The sequence below is a fragment of the Dufourea novaeangliae genome, unplaced genomic scaffold, assembly GCF_001272555.1.
Source record: "Dufourea novaeangliae isolate 0120121106 unplaced genomic scaffold, ASM127255v1 scaffold280, whole genome shotgun sequence".
In the NCBI taxonomy this organism is placed as follows: domain Eukaryota; kingdom Metazoa; phylum Arthropoda; class Insecta; order Hymenoptera; family Halictidae; genus Dufourea; species Dufourea novaeangliae.
In genome coordinates, this window is record NW_015374175.1 from 38,127 (window position 1) to 44,253 (window position 6,127).

Genomic DNA, 6,127 nt, shown 5'->3' on the forward strand with positions numbered 1-6,127 from the left:
ATTTTTATTTAAATAAAAATTTACCCATCTCTGGTATCAGAGGTGGGCAACTGATCGTTCACGAGTATCGCGCGGCTGGAATTTCTCCTTTCGATGAGCGTGAGCAAACAGTTGCCCACCACCGATATAAATGTACGAGTATAATTATAAGATCTAATTTTTATTTTACTGTTTCAGTTAAACAAAATGATTAAAAAGACGATTTATGGCGGCCGTCGCGGTGGACGGCGCGGTAGCCGGCGTGGTAGCCGGCCAGGGAGCGGGGGCAGCCGCCCCATATATGTGAATAACTATTTCCAATAAACTAAAACATTTTTGATAATATGAAGATCGTACTTTTTTTCAAATCCTTCAAGTCCTTCTTTCCTTATCCATGTGCACATATATACAAGAAAGTCGAAAAATCGTTTTTAGTTCAAAATCCATTTCCGCTGGTCGACAAATGAAAAGATTGAGGGAGCGTTTGCGATTAATTGTGTTCTTTTTGCATCTTTTTATGAAATATATGTGTAAGTATATAACATCTGCATTAATTAGGTCAATAAATGATAAATAACTATTGTTTCTCGGGAATGCCATTTCAAGTATTTCGTATGTAATAAAAAAAATTAGCATATTTACGCTGAAAACGCCAAAGAAACTCATGGATAGATATATCAAAGAATATGTCTTTCCGATCACACCATTACACGATAAGCAAAATGCTTTTCGAACAGGACATTCAGTCGAGACGGCATTGCACAATGTAACATTGGCAATCGAAAAAGCGCTAAAAGTAAAGCACTATACCATCGGATGTTTCTTGGATATAGAAGGAGCATTCAACATGACGTCAGTGGAAGTTTTGGTAACGGCAATGGATGAATTTAATCTCCACCCGAAACTTACGATGTGGATTACCAATATGCTGACTAAAAGAAGGTTAGTAGCAACCAGAGGGGGCCATACGGTTTCAGGGTACGTAAACAGAGGATGCCCGCAAGGAGGGATATTATCACCACTATTATGGTGCTTGGCGGTAAATTCGTTACTACAAGCATTGGAAGGATGCGGTGTAATTATATCAGCATACGCGGATGACGTAGTGTTCTTGGCTATCAGCGGAGATATCCAGGAGGCATACGATAAAGCACAGGAGGCATTGGAAATCCTTAAGATGTGGTGTGATAGTACGGGGCTATCGGTCAATCCAGATAAACTGGAGGTGGTACGCTTTACTAAGCGAATAAAGATACCAGCAACAGAACCACTAAGATACGAAGGTAAAGAACTAAAGTTAGTGGATGAAGTAAAGTTTTTAGGAGTCCTGTTCACTAAGAAGCTATTGTGGAGAAGGCACGTTTTTAACAAAATAACGTGTGGAAAGAATAATTTATACATGGTGAGTAGAGCAATCGGTGGAACATGGGGCTTTTCCCCTCGCATAACAAATTGGATATATAAATCTATAGTGGTGCCAAGGGTGACCCATGGCGCCATTGCCTGGTGGCAGGCGGCAAAAATGACTATGGTAAGGAATAAACTTAATAGTCTCCAAGGTTTGGCGCTGAGAAGAGCTCTGGGTTCATTAAGTACTACTCCATTGAGAGCAATGGAAGTATTAACGAATACAACCCCGTTGGACACGGTTATTTTAGACATTGCAGTTCGAACGGCGCATAGGCTGAAATGCTGGAATAGCTGGACCGAGAACGGATTCGGGCACGCGTCGATTGTGCAAAGCGAGGCGGATGTAGAGCTGAATCAATGGATGAACTTTGATCAAGACAGATGCGCTCCCAGTATGGTGCCGCAGCAACTCTTTCAGGTGATTATACCTACCAGGGAACAATGGAGAGCGAACGAAATACTTACGGGAGATCATATTAACTGATTCACGGATGGATCGGGCAGAAACGAACTGGCAGGAGCCAGTTGGACGAATGGAACTACGGAAAGGCATTATGCTAGTTTGGGAAGGAATGTGACGATTTTCCAAGCGGAAGCCTACGCAATAATTAGGTGTGCGCAATTACTGATGGATAAAGGTACGAGTCGGGAGGTTATATGTATTTTTACAGACAGTCAGGCGGTGTTGCTGAGTGTACAAAGGCTCATGCATACATCGGTAACGGCTAGAAGATGCAAGGAGCATCTTAATGAACTGGCGTCTAGAGGCAACAAGGTAATGTTGTATTGGGCGCAGGGTCATAAAGGTATTCCAGGTAATGAATTGGCGGACAGACTGGCGAATATGGGGTCAGGGAGAGCACCTCCGGAGGGGGTACCTAGGCTGGTGCCGTTAGCAGAAGCAGTATTCACTCTCGGTAGGAAGAGATGGTGTTTGGAGCAGAGAAAAAGGAAATGGGACACAACAGAAGGATGCAGAGTGGCCAAAAAGATGATAGGGCTGAATCCAATTTACAAAAATTGGAAGGAGCTAATGGATCTACCACGAGAGGACACGCGGAGGGTGGTGGGATTGTTAACAGGTCACGCCATATTAAATCACCACTTAACGCGAATGGAGGAGTTGCAGGATGAGTGCTGCGAATTTTGCGAGGAAGAGGTAGAATCAGCAGAACACATCTTGATGCGCTGCCCAAGATTGATGGAACCCCGGTTTAAGAGGCTTCGTAAAGCGATACTGGATGACGAGGATGTACCCCAGTTATCGGTGAAAGGAATACAGGAATTTGCACAGGATGTAGATAGGATCAGACCAAGGGAGGAGGAAGAGGAGGAAGAGGAGGTTGCGGTGAAGAGTTAAGTAGGAGGGGAATTCGGGAGACTAAAAGAAGAACGGGAAGGAGGGTGGGAATGGAAGGGGCCATAGAGGAGCGGGAAGGGGCTGGGTAAGGGTGGGAAAGTTAATGCTTCTTTTTAAGTTTTCAGGAAAAGATAGGTAATATAAGATTAAACGAAGGATGTCGAAATGAATAAGAGAAGGTTACGTTACGATCAAAAGAAAGGCAGAACGGAATATAGCTATTGTAATACCAGCGTACGGATGGAGGAATGAAGGGAGGTGTCATGTCGGTTGAGAGTTATATGGCGATGTAATAAAAACAATAATAGGAATAAAAAGAATAAGGCAAAATAATGGGTGTCAAGTTGGTAGAAAACCTAAGGGGGGGGGGGTTCGATAAGAATGGATGAAGGGGAGGAGGGGGAATTAGGGAGGAAGGGGTAATTCTGGATATACAAGGGTAGGATGGGTAGACAAAGATAGAACGAGGGAGGCAAATCCGGGTAAAGGAAAAAGGGAATAGTGATAGTAGAAGGGCCGGGACAAGGTTAAGGGAGGAAACGGGGAAGGGTATTTATACGAATATAGACGTAATAACATAGAAAGTAGGAGTAATAAGAATAATAATAGGGAGAGGTATAGGATCGAGGGGTGGTTAGCCGATTAGATGTATACTCCTTAGGTTTCCACGTGCGTCGCGACTCCGAGAAGGATAGGGATAAAGGGTCCGGAACTGATATAATAGTAATATGTGTCAAAACCATGCTCCGGATATACATGGGGGGAGGGGGGTTGAGAGATGACACTTAGGGAATCTGGCTTCGTAAGAAGGAAGCACGCAAGGGATATGGAGTGGGAATAGAACGAGTGGGGCTAATGTTTGCCTCAAAGCTCGGCCTATGAAGACCATCCGTGAAGAGGGAGGGTGCAGGGTGGGAGGAATCGGTGACTCCCATTCAGACACGAAGTCCCTCTCAGTCCCCCCCTGAACCCGAGAGGAGAACCGGATCACCTACCGGGAACCCTTAAGGGCGAAGGGGTAGGATGCTACAGAATTCCCGGTGGAAGAGGGTACAAACGTGGATCCGACCTGAAAAGGAGGTGCGATGGGATACGAATCGGGAGGGGAGCAAGCAAAGGGGCTGTCACAGCCCACTGACACGCTCCCCGAAGACCATTCGTGAAGAGGAGGCACGGGGGAAAAGATAGATGGGGAACCCTATCGACTCCAGCCGCATTTCGCCTCTCAGTCCCCGCTGTGACCTCAGGACAACGGAAAACTCGTTCAGAGCCAGTACCCTCCACGGGAGGTCACGGTGGCGAGCACAGGATCCGCGGAGGACAACGGACCGGGTGGGTTCCGGGAGGTAGCCTAGGAGTGGCAAGGGCCCGGAACCCGAGGACCGTCCGTGAAGCGGGGAGGTAGAGGGATCCGTCTACGGATGGAATACCAGATACAAAATTCCCCCTTCGTTCTCGGTAATAGAATAAGATAGGAGCCGGGGAGTCAGATCGCTGACGTTGGCACAGGCATGCGTACACCGAGCGCACATACGAACACCTGCTTGTGCGAACGTTCAGTGGGCAAAGGACACCGGTACCGATGAGCTGGCGGGATAGCGGACAAGGACGCGTGGTCAAGCACTGGACCTGGAGGATCTGCGGATGGATGCTCTTGGAACGGGGACAAGTCACTAAACACCAGGATCGCTCATTCGGGCCCGAGGGGAGGGGGGGTGGGGGCCGTTCCAGGTATATAACCCTTCGGGGGCCTGGTCGTGCCATTTGAGTAGATTTTCACGCGACGGGGCCCGGATGCGATACCGGACAGTGGGGCGTATACTGGTAAACCGAGTCTCGGAAGTATGAAGAGCATCACTTTGCGAGATATCGGCCCAACGAGCCCCACGATCATCGTATTCTGGAAGGCAGTTCATTACGGACGGAGCACCAGACGTATAGTACGGCATTACTGAAAATAGGCCTCAAGTGCCGGTAAAACACCGTGACCCTGGAACACATATGTCGACGGGTCACGGGGGCGCTTGGCACACGCTGCAACGATCCGTGATACGCCGGAGAGAGAGAGCATCAACCATTAGGGACGGGTGCGTTCTTCGACCCAGAATGCGGGCGGTGGTCCCTGATGAAGCTGATATTTACTCTTCGGAGAAATTTCGGTAAAGTCCGGTGGGCTGTCGTCCCGCGTCGCGTTCCTTGCAGACTATAGGGTGGGGGGAGGGCGCGACCTACTCTATTCCGTTTTCCTCACTATTAAACTCACACACCCAGCTTTCGATTAGACTAGATTCACATGGCGGTGGATTCATTTATGGTCCATCGCGGCTCCTAGGGGAGGTGATCGCCGAACCCGACCTCGTCTCTCCTTGAGGTCGGCTAGAACGGCTTCCCCATGTATCGCTGTTGGAGTCCCGGGACTCCCTCCCTGTCCTTGAAGGGGGGTGGTAATTTTGTGAGGGGTAACCAGGAGGGGGGGCTCCTGAATTATTCGGGACATAGGCAGGTAACTGACTAGGGGGTTGAAATAGGCGATACAGCTCTCTCTCTCGATGATGGAACGTACGCAAGCACGATGATTCGACCCCTGGTATATTTAGCTTCCTCGCCACCATGTGGCCCGGGCCTAAAAAAAGTTGGTCAGGTTGGAACGCCGGGGGAAATAATATCCCCAGGTAACGCCCACCGCAGTCCTATTGCAGGGCTGTGAGATAGCTACCGGCATTTGAGCCACAGCTGCGGCCTTGGGGGGGAAATCGCACTTCCCCTCTCCCGGGAGACCTGAGCATTAACTAACTAACTAACTAACTACGCTTGTACTACGAAGCTCCGAACAAGTAGGTCACCAATCATCGCAGGAAACCGCGTATAATAATAGCAAATAAACAAGACGTAACAAATAAAATCATACTTTTTATCATCTGTCGTTTGTGATTTAAAGAGATTAATGAATGAAACGTAAATGTAGGCAAATTATGTGTAACGTAAAAAGACGAATGCACATTTACATTTTTGTAAATTCCTTTTCACAAATTTGTAAATTTCCTTTTCAAATAACGTGTGAACGAAAAGGTAATGTAACAGAATAAACGAGAAGTGATCGTAATTCGATATTGGTATAAAAATTCGTATTTTAATAACTGTCAACAATGTTACTGATAATGAATAAGTTTCTTCAAAAAGCCCGAAGAAAAAGTTAGGTACAGAAACTTGCAGAATTATCGCCGGAAATAAGCCATAGCTTGCGTTAAATTAAGAAAATAATAATCAGCAATAAATTGATTAGAACTCAGCCTTTCGGAAATTCACCTGCAGTTAGCAAACCTGTGTCACTAGGTCACTGAACCGATCCTGGTCATCGACGGCCGAAACGGTTTATGG